This window comes from Tamandua tetradactyla, chromosome X (assembly GCF_023851605.1).
Source record: "Tamandua tetradactyla isolate mTamTet1 chromosome X, mTamTet1.pri, whole genome shotgun sequence".
Taxonomy (NCBI): domain Eukaryota; kingdom Metazoa; phylum Chordata; class Mammalia; order Pilosa; family Myrmecophagidae; genus Tamandua; species Tamandua tetradactyla.
In genome coordinates this window covers 97,894,629-97,910,045 of record NC_135353.1, presented here as the reverse complement: position 1 = coordinate 97,910,045, position 15,417 = coordinate 97,894,629, and positions in this window count along the sequence as shown.

Genomic DNA, 15,417 nt, shown 5'->3' with positions numbered 1-15,417 from the left:
GTCTTTTGGAGGCACAAAAGCATTTGATTTTGAGAAGTTCCCAATTATCTGTTTTTTCTTTTTTTTGCTTGTGCTTTACGTGTAAAATTTAGGAAGCTACCTGCTATTCCTAGGTCCTGAAGATATTTCTCTACATTTTCTTCTAGGAGCTTTATGATACTGGCTCTTACATTTAGATATTTGATACAGTTTGGTTTGATTTTTATATAGGGTGTAAGGTAAGCGTCCACTTTCATTCATTTTGCTAATGATATCCAGCTCTCCAACACCCATTTATTGAAAAGACTGTTTTGTCCCAGTTCAGTGGATTTGGGGGCCTTGCCAAAGATCAGTTAACCATAGATTTGATTGTCTATTTCTGTGCTTTTGATGCAATTCCCTTGGTCAATACCTCTATATGTGTGGCAGGAGCATGCTGTTTTGACCCCTGTGACTTTATAATAAGTTTTAACATCAGGAAGCGTTAATTCTCTCACTTTGTTCTTTTTAAGGATGTTTTTAGCTATTTGGGGGTTCTTACCCTTCCAGATGAATTTGGTAAGAAGCTTTTTCAAATCTTCAAAGTATGTTGTTGGAATTTTGATTGGTACTACATTGAATATGTAGATCAATTTGGGCAGAATTGTTATCTTAACTATATTTAACCTCTCTATCCATGAGCAGGGAATGTCTTTCCACCTATTTAGATGTTCTTTGATTTATTTTAGCAATGTCATGTAGCTTTCTGTGTACAAGTCCATTACATCCCTAGTTAACTTCATTCATAATACTTGATTCTTTTTTTTTATTAATTAAAAAAATTAACTAACACAACATTTAGAAATCATTCCATTCTACATATGGAATCAGTAATTATTAATATCATCACATAGATGTATGATCATCATTTCTTAGTACATACGCATCGATTTAGAAAAAGAAATAGCAAGACAACAGAAAAAGAAATAAAATGATAATATAGAGAAAAAATAAAAATAAAAATAAAAAATACAAAAATATGTAAGAAAAAAAAACAACTATACCTCAGATGCAGCTTCATTCAGTGTTTTAACATAATTACATTACAATTAGGTAGTATTGTGCTGCCCATTTTTTTTTTTTAGAAATCATACCATTCTACATATGCAATCGGTAATTCTTAACATCATCACATAGATGCATGATCATCATTTCTTAGTGCATTTGCATTGGTTTAGAAGAACTAGCAATATAACCGAAAAAGATACAGAACGTTAATATAGAGAAAAAAATTAAAAGTAATAATAGTAAGAACAAAACAAAACAAAACAAAAACCTATAGCTCGGATGCAGCTTCATTCAGTGTTTTAACATGATTACTTTACAATAAGGTATTATTGTGCTGTCCATTTTTGAGTTTTTGTATCTAGTCCTATTGCACAGTCTGTATCCCATCAGCTCCAATTACCCATTATCTTACCCTGTTTCTAACTCCTGCTGAACTCTGTTACCAATGACATATTCCAAGTTTATTCTCGAGTGTCGATTCACATCATTGGGACCATACAGTATTTGTCTTTTAGTTTTTGGCTAGACTCACTCAGCATAATGTTCTCTAGGTCCATCCATGTTATTACATGCTTCATAAGTTTATCCTGCCTTAAAGCTGCATAATATTCCATCGTATGTATATACCACAGTTTGTTTAGCCACTCGTCTGTTGATGGACATTTTGGCTGTTTCCATCTCTTTGCAATTGTAAATAACGCTGCTATAAACATTGGTGTGCAAATGTCCGTTTGAGTTTTTGCCCTTAATTCCTTTGCGTAGATTCCCAGCAATGGTATTGCTGGGTCGTATGGCAATTCTATATTCAGCTTTTTGAGGAACCGCCAAACTGCCTTCCACAGTGGTTGCACCATTTGACATTCCCACCAACAGTGGATAAGTGTGCCTCTTTCACCGCATCCTCTCCAGCACTTGTCATTTTCTGTTTTGTTGATAATGGCCATTCCGGTGGGTGTGAGATGATATCTCATTGTGGTTTTGATTTGCATTTCTCTAATGGCCAGGGACATTGACCATCTCCTCATGTGCCTTTTGGCCATTTGTATTTCCTCCTCTGAGAGGTGTCTATTCAAGTCTTTTCCCCATTTTGTAATTGGGTTGGCTGTCTTTTTGTTGTTGAGTTGAACAATCTCTTTATAAATTCTGGATACTAGACCTTTATCTGATATATCGTTTCCAAATATTGATTCCCATTGTGTAGGCTGTCTTTCTACTTTCTTGATGAAGTTCTTTGATGCACAAAAGTGTTTAATTTTGAGGAGTTCCCATTTATTTATTTCCTTCTTCAGTGCTCTTGCTTTAGGTTTAAGGTCCATAAAACCGCCTCCAATTGTAAGATTCATAAGATATCTCCCTACATTTTCCTCTAACTGTTTTATGGTCTTAGACCTAATGTTTAGATCTTTGATCCATTTTGAGTTAACTTTTGTGTAGGGTGTGAGATATGGGTCTTCATTCATTCTTTTGCATATGGATATCCAGTTCTCTAGGCACCATTTATTGAAGAGACTGTTCTGTCCCAGGTGAGTTGGCTTGACTGCCTTATCAAAGATCAAATGTCCATAGATCAGAGGGTCTATATCTGAGCACTCTATTCGATTCCATTGGTCGATATATCTATCTTTATGCCAATACCATGCTGTTTTGACCACTGTGGCTTCATAATGTGCCTTAAAGTCAGGCAGTGTAAGACCTCCAGCTTCGTTTTTTTCCCTCAAGATGTTTTTAGCAATTCGGGGCACCCTGCCCTTCCAGATGAATTTGCTTATTGGTTTTTCTATTTCTGAAAAATAAGTTGTTGGGATTTTGATTGGTATTGCATTGAATCTGTAAATCAATTTAGGTAGGATTGACATCTTAACTATATTTAGTCTTCCAATCCATGAACACGGTATGCCCTTCCATCTATTTAGGTCTTCTGTGATTTCTTTTAACAGTTTTTTGTAGTTTTCTTTATATAGGTTTTTTGTCTCTTTAGTTAAATTTATTCCTAGGTATTTTATTCTTTTAGTTGCAATTGTAAATGGGATTTGTTTCTTGATTTCCCCCTCCGCTTGTTCATTGCTAGTGTATAGAAATGCTACAGATTTTGAATGTTGATCTTGTAACCTGCTACTTTGCTGTACTCATTTATTAGCTCTAGTAGTTTTGTTGTGGATTTTTCCGGGTTTTCAATGTATAGTATCATATCGTCTGCAAAGAGTGATAGTTTTACTTCTTCCTTTCCTATTTTGATGCCTTGTATTTCTTTTTCTTGTCTAATTGCTCTGGCTAGAACCTCCAACACAATGTTGAATAATAGTGGTGATAGTGGACATCCTTGTCTTGTTCCTGGTCTTTGGGGGAAAGTTTTCAATTTTTCCCCATTGAGGATGATATTAGCTGTGGGTTTTTCATATATTCCCTCTATCATTTTAAGGAAGTTCCCTTGTATTCTTATCCTTTGAAGTGTTTTCAACAGGAAAGGATGTTGAATCTTGTCAAATGCCTTCTCTGCATCAATTGAGATGATCATGTGATTTTTCTGCTTTGATTTGTTGATATGGTGTATTACATTAATTGATTTTCTTATGTTGAACCATCCTTGCATATCTGGGATGAATCCTACTTGGTCATGATGTATAATTCTTTTAATGTGTTGTTGGATACAATTTGCTAGAATTTTATTGAGGATTTTTGCCTCTATATTCATTAGAGAGATTGGCCTGTAGTTTTCTTTTTTTGTAATATCTTTGCCTGGTTTTGGTATGAGGGTGATGTTGGCTTCATAGAATGAATTAGGTAGTTTTCCCTCCACTTCGATTTTTTTGAAGAGTTTGAAGAGAGTTGGTACTAATTCTTTCTGGAATGTTTGATAGAATTCAGATGTGAAGCCGTCTGGTCCTGGACTTTTCTTTTTAGGAAGCTTTTGAATGACTGATTCAATTTCTTTACTTGTGATTGGTTTGTTGAGGTCATCTATGTCTTCTTGAGTCAAAGTTGGTTGTTCATGTCTTTCCAGGAACCCGTCCATTTCCTCTAAATTGTTGTATTTATTAGCGTAAAGTTGTTCATAGTATCCTGGTATTACCTCCTTTATTTCTGTTAGGTCAGTAGTTATGTCTCCTCTTCCATTTCTAATCTTATTTATTTGCATCCTCTCTCTTCTTCTTTTTGTCAATCTTGCTAAGGGCTCATCAATCTTATTGATTTTCTCATAGAACCAACTTCTGGCCTTATTGATTTTCTCTATTGTTTTCATGTTTTCAATTTCATTTATTTCTGCTCTAATCTTTGCTATTTCTTTCTTTTTGCTTGCTTTGGGATTAGTTTGCTGTTCTTTCTCCAGTTCTTCCAAGTGGATAGTTAATTCCTGAATTTTTCCCTTTTCTTCTTTTCTGATATAGGCATTTAGGGCAATAAATTTCCCTCTTAGCACTGCCTTTGCTGCGTCCCATAAGTTTTGATATGTTGTGTTTTCATTTTCATTCGCCTCGAGGTATTTGCTAATTTCTCTAGCAATTTCTTCTTTGACCCAGTCGTTGTTTAGGAGTGTGTTGTTGAGCTTCCACGTATTTGTGAATTTTCTGGCACTCCACCTATTATTGATTTCCAACTTCATTCCTTTATGATCCGAGAAAGTGTTGTGCATGATTTCAATCTTTTTAAATTTGTTAAGACTTGCTTTGTGACCCAGCATATGGTCTATCTTTGAGAATGATCTATGAGCACTTGAGAAAAAGGTGTATCCTGCTGTTGTGGGATGTAATGTCCTATAAATGTCTGTTAACTCTAGCTCATTTATAGTAATATTCAGATTCTCTATTTCTTTATTGATCCTCTGTCTAGATGTTCTGTCCATTGATGAGAGTGGTGAATTGAAGTCTCCAACTATTATGGTATATGTGTCTATTTCCCTTTTCAGTGTTTGCAGTGTATTCCTCACGTATTTTGGTGCATTCTGGTTTGGCGTGTAAATATTTATGATTGTTATGTCTTCTTGTTTAATTGTTCCTTTTATTAGTATATAGTGTCCTTCTTTGTCTGTTTTAACTGCTTTACATTTGAAGTCTAATTTGTTGGATATTAGTGTAGCCACTCCTGCTCTTTTCTGGTTGTTATTTGCATGAAATATCTTTTCCCAACCTTTCACTTTCAACCTATGTTTATCTTTGGGTCTAAGATGTGTTTCCTGTAGACCACATATAGAAGGATCCTGTTTTTTAATCCATTCTGCCAATCTATGTCTTTTGATTGGGGAATTCAGCCCATTGACATTTAGTGTTATTACTGTTTGGATAATATTTTCCTCTAACATTTTCCCTTTTGTATTATATATATCATATCTGATTTTCCTTCTTTCTACACTCTTCTCCATACCTCTCTCTTCTGTCTTTTTGTATCTGACTCTAGTGCTCCCTTTAGTATTTCTTGCAGAGCTGGTCTCTTGGTCACAAATTCTCTCAGTGACTTTTTGTCTGAGAATGTTTTAATTTCTCCCTCATTTTTGAAGGACAATTTTGCTGGATATAGGAGTCTTAGTTGGCAGTTTTTCTCTTTTGGTAATTTAAATATATCATCCCACTGTCTTCTAGCTTCCATGGTTTCTGCTGAGAAATCTACACATAGTCTTATTGGGTTTCCCTTGTATGTGATGGATTGTTTTTCTCTTGCTGCTTTCAAGATCCTCTCTTTCTCTTTGACCTCTGACATTCTAACTAGTAAGTGTCTTGGAGAACGCCTATTTGGGTCTAATCTCTTTGGGGTGCGCTACACTTCTTGGATCTGTAATTTTAGGTCTTTCATAAGAGTTGGGAAATTTTCAGTGATAATTTCTTCCATTAGTTTTTCTCCTCCTTTTCCCTTCTCTTCTCCTTCTGGGACACCCACAACACGTATATTTGTGCAGTTCATATTGTCCTTGAGTTCCCTGATACCCTGTTCAAATTTTTCTATTCTTTTCCCAATAGTTTCTGTTTCTTTTTGGAATTCAGATGTTCCATCCTCCAAATCACTAATTCTATCTTCTGTCTCTTTAAATCTCTCATTGTAGGTATCCATTGTTTTTTCCATCTTTTCTACTTCATCCTTCACTTCCATAAGTTCTGTGATTTGTTTTTTCAGTTTTTCTATTTCTTCTTTATGTTCAGCCCATGTCCTCTTTATGTCCTCCCTCAATTTTTCGATTTCATTTTTGAAGAGGTTTTCCATTTCTGTTCGTATATTCAGCATTAGTTGTCTCAGCTCTTGTATCTCATTTGAACTATTGGTTTGTTCCTTTGACTGGGCCATATTCTCAAGCTTCTGAGCATGGACAGTTATCTTCTGCTGCTGGCGTCTGGGCATTTAGTCAGATTTCCCTGGGTGTTGGAACCAACAAGGTTGTAAGATTTTTCTGTGAAATCTCTGGGTTCTGTTTTTCTTATCCTGCCCAGTAGGTGGCGCTCGGGGCACACGTTTGTCTGCGGGTCCCACCAGTTAAAGGTGCTGTGGGTCCTTTAACTTTGGAAAACTCTCGCCGTCCGGGAGGTTCGCTAGCCGAAGCGGCTTGGAAGAGTTCCAGCCAGCCTGGGGTCCGAACGCGGGGAGGGTCGCTGGCCGCCGCAGCCCGGGAAAGCACCCGTCCGAATTTCCTAGTCGGCCCGGGGCACCAAGCTTGGCGGGAGCGCGCCAGCCGCAGCGGCCTGCCCGGGAGAGTGCACGTTCCCAGGGAGTCACGGGTTTGGAAGGGCCCCCCCCATCGCTGTTCCCCGTGGCCTGGGGATTTCTGATCCAATTCTCTCAGTTGGTCCGGGGGGGCACGTGTGGTGTGGGCGCCAGCCACCGTGGTTTGAGGGGACCGCCTGTCCAATTCTCCCAGCCGGCCCGGGGAGGGGGAAGGGAGCGACTCCGGCCGCTTGCCACCCCGCCCGGTGAAGCCCGCGCCCCTCGGCGATCTCACCAGAGCGGGTTCTCTCAGCCAGCCAGCCATTCCAGGATGGGGTACGCTGTCTTTTTTATCTCTGTCATGGCTTTGGGAGCTGTTCTGTATCGTTTCTACTCCCCTAGTAGCTGTCCTGAGGGGAAACTAAGATCCGCGCGTCTTACTAAGCCGCCATCTTCTCTGGAAGTCAATACTTGATTCTTTAGTTGATATTTTGAATGGAAATTTTTCCTCAATTGTCTCTTCAGTTAGATCATTGCTTGTGTATAGAAACCTTACTGATTTTGGCAAAATTAATTTTATATCCTGCCACCTTGCTGAATGTGTTTATTAGCTCAGATAGCTTTGTTGTAGATTTTTCAGGATTTTCCAAGTGTAGTATGATGTCATCTGCAAATAATGAAAGTTTTAATTCTTCCTTTCTAATTTGAATGCCTTTTATTTCTTCTTACAGCTTGATTGCCCTCAGCAAAATTTCTAGTAAAATGTTCAATAATAGTGGTGACAGAGGGGATCCTTATCTGGTTCCCGATCTTAGGGGGTAAACTTTCAGTCTCTTTCCATTGAGTACGATGCTGCCTATAGGTTTTTCATATATGACCTTTTTCATATTGAGGAAGTTATCTTTGATTCCTACATTTTGATGTGTTTTTATTAGAAAAGTATGGTGAATTTTGTTGAATTCTTTTTCAGCATCAATCGAGATGATCATATGATTTTTCCCTTTCATTTTGTTTACATGCTGCATTACATTGATTTTCTTGTGTTGAGCTATCCTGGCATTCCTGGTATAAACTCCACTTCGTTGTGGTGTATAATTATTTTAAAGTGTTGTTGGATTCAATTTGCAAGTATTTTGTTGAGACTTTTTCATCTCTGTTCATTAAGGATATTGGTCTATAATTTTCCTTTCTTATAGCATCTTATTTTTAAAATGTTTTTATTGAGAAATCTTCACACACATACATTTCATACATGGTGTATAATCAATGGCTAACAGTATCATCACATAGTTGTGTACTCAACATGATTTTTTTGAACATGTGTATCTCTCCAGAAAAAGAAATAGAAAGAAAAAATAAAGAACTCATACATAACATGACCCTTACCACACCCTCTCATTGACCACTAATATTTCTATCTACCCAATTTATTTTATCCTTTCTCTCCCTTATTATTTATTTTTATCAATATTTTTTACCTACCTGTCCATATCTTGGATAAAAGGAGCAACAGCACATGGTTTTTGTAATCCCACAGTCATATTGTAAAAGTTATATCTTTATAACAATCATCTTCAACAATCAAGACTACAAGAATACAGCTCAACAGTTCCAGGTACTTCCCTCCAGCCACTCTAATACACTATAAACTAAAAAAGGATATCTATGTAATGTATAAGAATAACCTCTCCAGGATAAACTCTCAAATCTGGAATCTCTCAGTCACTGAAACTTTATTTGGTCTCATTTCTCTCTTCCCCCTTTGGTCAAGAATGCTTCTCCAATCACTTGATGCTGGGTGCCAGCTCATCCCAGAATTTCTTTCCCACATTGCCAGGGAGATTTACACCCCTGGAAGTCATGTCCCACATAGTAGAGAGGGCAGTGAGTGCACCTGCCAAGTTGGCTTAGAGAGAGAGGCTACATCTGAGCAACAAAAGAGGTTTTCTGGGGGTGACTCTTAAGAATAATTTTAAGTAGGCTTAGCCTATTTGTTTCAGGAATAAGTTTCATAGGGGCAAACCCCAAGATCAAGGGCTCAGCTTATTGATTTGGTTATCCCCACTGCTTGTGCGAATATCAGAAATTCTCCAAATTTGGAAGTTGAATATTTTCTCCTTTCCCTCCAGTCTCCAAGGAAACTTTGCAAATACTTCTTTATTCCCTGCCCAAATTACTCTGGGGTACATCAGGGCATCACACTAACCAACAAAATCTCACACACTATTCAAGATTCCATGCATTTATGGTGTTCAATTAAACTGACTACAAAAGTTAAATTAAGAAATGCACTACCCAAAATATAAATTTTGCACAAAATAAATATCTCTCCCTTTAGTCTCACACAGAAGTTGAAGTTTAAAATATGGACACCATCATCCTTTAGCCTGTATTTTTTTTTACCTTAGTCCTATCCAAATCAGATTCCTTCATATCTCTAGTCAAAATCTGATCATATTTCAACTTTTTAAACAGTTCCTGTATGAGGTACTGCTGACGTTCATAGCTTCTGAGATCTAACTGTGAGTTTCAGGTGTCACATAAACACCCGAAATTTCTGGGAGTGACCAGGTTATAAACAAACATCTCAGCACCTCAGAATTTAGAAATATCAGTTACACCTCCTGAATATATGTGACTATTGTAAGAGCTTACAATTTAGAACTGTTTCCAGTAGCCTCCAACCTGATAACCCATGTTCTCGACATCAGTGAGTTTTTATAATATAGTTAGTCTATATGATTGAGGCATGATAATATTTGTCTTTTTGTTTCTGACATTTCGTTCAACATACAGTCCTTAAGGTTCATACAACAATTTGCATGCCTCACAACTTCATTCCTTCTTAGGGCCTCTCAGTAGTCCATTGTATGTATATACCACAGTTACCTCTTCTATTCCTCAGGCATTTTACCCTTAGACCACCCTCATCCAGTGTGGATCATGAACATTGCCACCATAAACACCAGTGAGCAAATACTCATTCGTGCCCCCACACTCAGTTTTCCAGGTATATAATGAGCAATGATGTTTCAGGATCATATGGCAACTCAGTACCTAGCCAATCTGGAATCACCACACTGCCTTCCAAGGGGCTGCACCTCTCCATTTTCCTACTGACAGTGAATAGGTACATCTCTTTTTCCACATTTTCTCTAGCCCTTGTTTCTCTCTGTTCATTTTTAAACAGTTTTATTCTCACATCATACAATCCAATCTAAGTGTATAGACATGCCTTCACCACCATAATCTATATGAAGACATTTCCTTTTCTCCCACAAAGAATCCATCCCCCTTCCCCCTGCCCCCAGCAATTGTTGACATTTAGTTTTGGCATAATGCCTTTGTTACATTCAGTGGAAGCATATTACAATGTTGCTGTTGACTACAGACCATAGTTTGCATTGGCTATACTTTTTCCTGTATACCATCTATTTTCAACACCCTGCAATATTGACATTCATTTGTTCCCCACCATGCAAAAAAGTTTTTTCACTTGTACATTTAATCACCTTCATTGTCCACTATAGGTAATCCTAAATTATACCGTCTGTGTTTATCCTCTATCTTTCCTTCTGGTTTCATACGTGCCCTCAGCTCTTCTCCCTCAATCATACTCACATTCAGCTACATTCAGTGTACCTATATTGTTGTGTTATAACCAGGTAGCATTGTGCTATCCATTTCTGAATTTTTACAATCAGTCCTGTTCACCCATCTGTATTTCTTCAGCACCAATGGCCCAATTTCTACCATATTTCTATCTCCTGATAACCTGTGTTCTTCAGTTCTCAAAGGTCACTCATTAATGTTAGTTCATATTAGTGAGACCATATAGTATTTGTCCTTTTGTTTCTGACTAATTTCACTCAGCATAATGTCCCAAAGATTCATCCATTTTTTTGCATTCTTCATGACTTTATTCTGTCCAGCCATGTAATATTCCATCATATGTACATACCTCAGCTTGTTTAGTCACTCATCCGTGGATGGACATCTGGGCTGTTTCCATCTCTTGGCAATCGTAAATAATGCTGCTATAAATACTGGCGTGCAAATATCTATTTGTGTTCTAGCCTGCAGGTCCTCTGAATATATACCAAGGAATGGGATTGCTGGATCATATGGCAATTTTATACTTAGCTTCCTGAGGAAGTGCTCTACTGCTTTCCAGAGTAGTTGTACCATTTTACATTCTCACCAACAGTGAATATGTGTGCGTCTTTCTCCTCATCCTCTAGCACTTGTCATTTTCTGTAATTTTTTTTTGATCATGACTATTTTAGTGGGTGTCAAGTGATATCTCATTGTGACTTTGATTTGCATTTTCCTAATAACCAGTGAATTTGAACATCTTTTCATGTGTCTTTTAGCCATTGGTATTTCCTCTTCTGAGAAGTGTTTGTTCATGTCTTTTGCTCATTTTTAATTGGGTTGCTTGTCTTTTTGTAGTTGAGTTGAAGAATCTCTTTATATATTCTGGATGCTAAACCCTTATTTGATATGTGGTTTCCAAATATTGTCTCCCATTGCCTAGGCTGTTTTTTTTTACTTTCTTGACAATGTTCTTTGATGCACACAAATGTTTAATTTAGAGGAGTTACCATTTATCTATTTCTTTTTCCAATGTTCATGCTTTGGATGTAAGGTCTAGGAAACTGCCTTCTATTACAAGATTTATAAGATATTTCCATGTATTTTCTTCTAAAAGTTTTATGGTCTTAGCTCTAATATATAGGTCTTTGATTCATTCAGAGTTAATTTTTGTAAGGAATGTGAGATATGGATCCTCTTTCATTCTTTTGCATATGGATGTCCTGTTCTCAAAGCACAATTTATTGAAGAGGCTGCTCTGTCTTAGGTCAGTTGGCTTGACTGCTTTTTCAAAATCAGTTGTTTATAAATGAGAATATATCTGAACAGTTTATTCAGTTCCATTGGTCTGTATGTCTGTTTTTATGATAGCACCATGCTGCTTTGACCACTGTGGCTTTGTAATATACTTTAAAGTCAGGTAGAGTGAAATATTTTTCATTCCAAGATATTTTTAGCTTTTTGGGGCATACTTCCCCTACAAATAAATTTGATTATTGGCTTTTGTAGTTCTGAAAATGAAGTATTTGGGGATTTTAATTGGTATTGCATTGAATCTATAAATCAGTTTCAGTAGAATTGACATCTTAATAATATTTAGTCTTCCAACCCACGAAGTAGGTATGCCCTTCCATTTATTCAGGTCTTTGGTGATTTCTTTTAAAAATTTCTTGTAGTTTTTTGTGTACAGGTCTTTTGCATACTTACTTAATTTATTCCTAAACATTTGATTCTTTTTTTTTTTTTGCATGGGCAGGCATGAAAATTGAACCCGGTCTTCAGCATGACAGGCAAAACTCCACCACTGCATCACCATTGCCCGCCCTAAACATTTGATTCTTTTGGCTGCTATTGTAAATGGAAATTTTTCTTGATTTCTTCCTCAGATTGCTAATTACTCATTTATAGAAACACTGCTGATTTTTGGGTGTTGATTTTGTACCCTACCACTTTGTGGTACTCATTGGTTAGCTCTAGTTGCCTTGCTGTAGATTTTTCTGGATTTGCGACATATAGTATCATATCATCTTCCAACAGTGAGAGTTTTACTTCTTCCTTTACAATTTGGAAGCATTTTCTTTGTTCTTCTTGTGTAATTCCTCTGGCTAGAACTTCCAGTACATTGTTTAGCAAAAATGGTGACAGTGGGCATTCTTGTCTTATTCCTGATGTTAGAGGAAATGCTTTCAGTTATTCAGCATTGAGGATGATGTTAGCTGTGATTTTTCATATATTCCCTTTATCATGTTGAAGAAGTTCCCTTCTATCCTTATCCTTTGAAGAGTTTTCTTCAAGAAAGGATGTTGAATTTTGTCAAATACCTTTTCTGCATCAATCGATATGATGATGTGGTTTTTCTGCTTTGATTGTTGATATGGTGTATTATGTAAATTGATTTTCTTACGTGTCATCATCCTTGCATACCTGGAATAAATACCACTTGGTCATGGTGTATAATTCTTTTATTGCGCTGCTGGATTTGATTTTCAAGAATTTTGTTGAGGATTTTTGCATCATATTCGTTAGAGAGATTGGTTTGTATTTTTTTTCTTGTAGTATCTTTGTCTGGCTTTGGTATTCGGGTGATGTTGACTTCATAGAATGAGTTAGGTAGGCTTCACTCCACTTCAATTTTTTTAGAGTTTGAGAAGGATTGATAATAATTCTTTCTTGAATGTTTAGTAGAATTCACATGTGAAGCCATCTTGACCTGGACTTTTCTTTTTGGGGAGCTTCTTGATGACTGGTTTCAATGTTTTTACTTGTGATTGGTTTGCTGAGGTCATCTATTTCTTCTCATGTCAATGTTGGCAATGCTTTTGCAGGAAGTTGTCCATTTCATCTACATTGTCTAGTTGGTTAGCATTTATTTGCTTATAGTATCCTCTCATTACCTCTTTCATTTCTTCAGGGTCAGTGGTTATGCCCCCCTTCATTTCTGATTTTATTTATTTGCATGTTTTTTTTTGTAAGCTTAGCTAAGGGCCCATCGATTTTATTGATTTTCTTAAAGAACGAACTTCTGGTTTTGTTGACTTCCTTGATTATTTTCATGTTCTCAACTTCATTTATTTCTGATCTAATCTTTGTTATTTTTTTCCTTTTGTTTGCTTTGTGGTTAGTTTGCTCTTCTTTCTTCAGTTCTTCCAAGTGAACAGTTAATTCCTTGGTTTTTGCTCTTTCTTCTTTTTTTAATGTAGGCTGTTAAAGGCAATAAATTTCTTTCTTAGGACTGCTTTTGTTGCACCCCACAATTTTTTTTTAATTTTTTTTATTAATCAAAAAAAGAAAAGAAATTAACACAACATTTAGAAATCATTCCATTCTACACATGCACTCAGTAATTCTTAGTATCATCACATAGATATATAATCATCATTTCTTAGTACATTTGCATTGATTTAGGAAAAGAACTAGCAAAACAGCAGAAAAAGATATAGAATGTTAATATAGAGAAGAGAATTAAGATAATAATACTAATAAAAATATATATATAAAAAAAGGAAAAAGAAAAAAACAAAAGATACAAACAAACAAGCAAACAAACAAAAAACGATATTTCAGGTGCAGCTTTATTCAGTGTTCCAACATAGTTACATTACACTTAGGTATTATTGTGCTGTCCATTTTTGAGTTTTTGTATCTAGTCCTGTTGCACAGTCTGTATCCCTTCAGCTCTAATTACCCATTATCTTACCCTGTTTCTAACTCCTGCTGGTCTCTGTTACCAATGATATATTCCAAGCTGATTCTCGAATGTCGGTTCACATCAGTGGGACCATGCAGTATTTGTCCTTTAGTTTTTGGCTAGACTCACTCAGCATAATGTTCTCTAGGTCCATCCATGTTATTACATGCTTCATGAGTTTAGTCTGTCTTAAAGCTGCATAATATTCCATCATAGGTATATGCCACAGTTTGTTTAGCCACTCGTCTGTTGATGGACATTTTGGCTGTTTCCATCTCTTTGCAATTGTAGATGCTGCTGCTATAAACACTGGTGTGTAAATGTCCATCTGTGTCTTTGCCCTTAAGTCCTTTGAGTAGATACCTAGCAGTGGTATTGCTGGGTCGTAATCCATTCTGCCATTCTATGTCTTTTGATTGGGAAATTCAGTCCATTAACTTTTTTTTAACTTTTTATTTATTTTTTTATTAATTAAAAAATTAACAAAACATTTAGAAATCATTCCATTCTACATGTACAATCAGTAATTCTTAATATCATCACATAGTTGCATATTCATCATTTCTTAGTACATTTGCATCGATTTAGAAAAAGAAATAAAAAGACAACAGAATAAGAATTAAAACGATAATAGAGAGAAAAAAGAAATTATACCTCACATGCAGCTTCATTCAATGTTTTAACATAATTGCATTACAATTAGGTAGTATTGTGCTGTCCATTTCTGAGTTTTTATATCCAGTCCTGTTGCACAGTCTGTATCCCTTCAGCTCCAATTACCCCTTCTCTCTTTTTTTTAATTAACGGAAAAATAGAAATTAACCCAACATTTAGAAATCATACCATTCTACATATGCAATCACTAATTCTTAACATCATCACATAGATGCATGATCATCATTTCTTAGTACATTTGCATCGGTTTAGAAGAACTAGCAACACAACTGAAAAAGATATAGAATGTTAATATAGAGAAAAAAAAATAAAAGTAATAATAGTAAGAACAAAACAAAACAAAACAAAACAAAACAAAAACCTATAGCTCGGATGCAGCTTCATTCAGTGTTTTAACATGATTACTTTACAATTAGGTATTATTGTGCTGTCCATTTTTGAGTTTTTGTATCTAGTCCTGTTGCACAGTCTGTATCCCTTCAGCTCCAATTGCCCATTGTCTTACCCTGTTTCTACCTCCTGCTGGACTCTGTTACCAATGACATATTCCAAATTTATTTTCGAATGTCCGTCACATCAGTGGGACCATACAGTATTTGTCCTTTGGTTTTTGGCTAGACTCACTCAGCATAATGTTCTCTAGGTCCATCCATGTTATTACATGCTTCATAAGTTTATCCTGTCCTAAAGCTGTATAATATTCCATCGTATGTATATACCACAGTTTGTTTAGCCACTCGTCTGTTGATGGACATTTTGGCTGTTTCCATCTCTTTGCAATTGTAAATAACGCTGCTATAAACATTGGT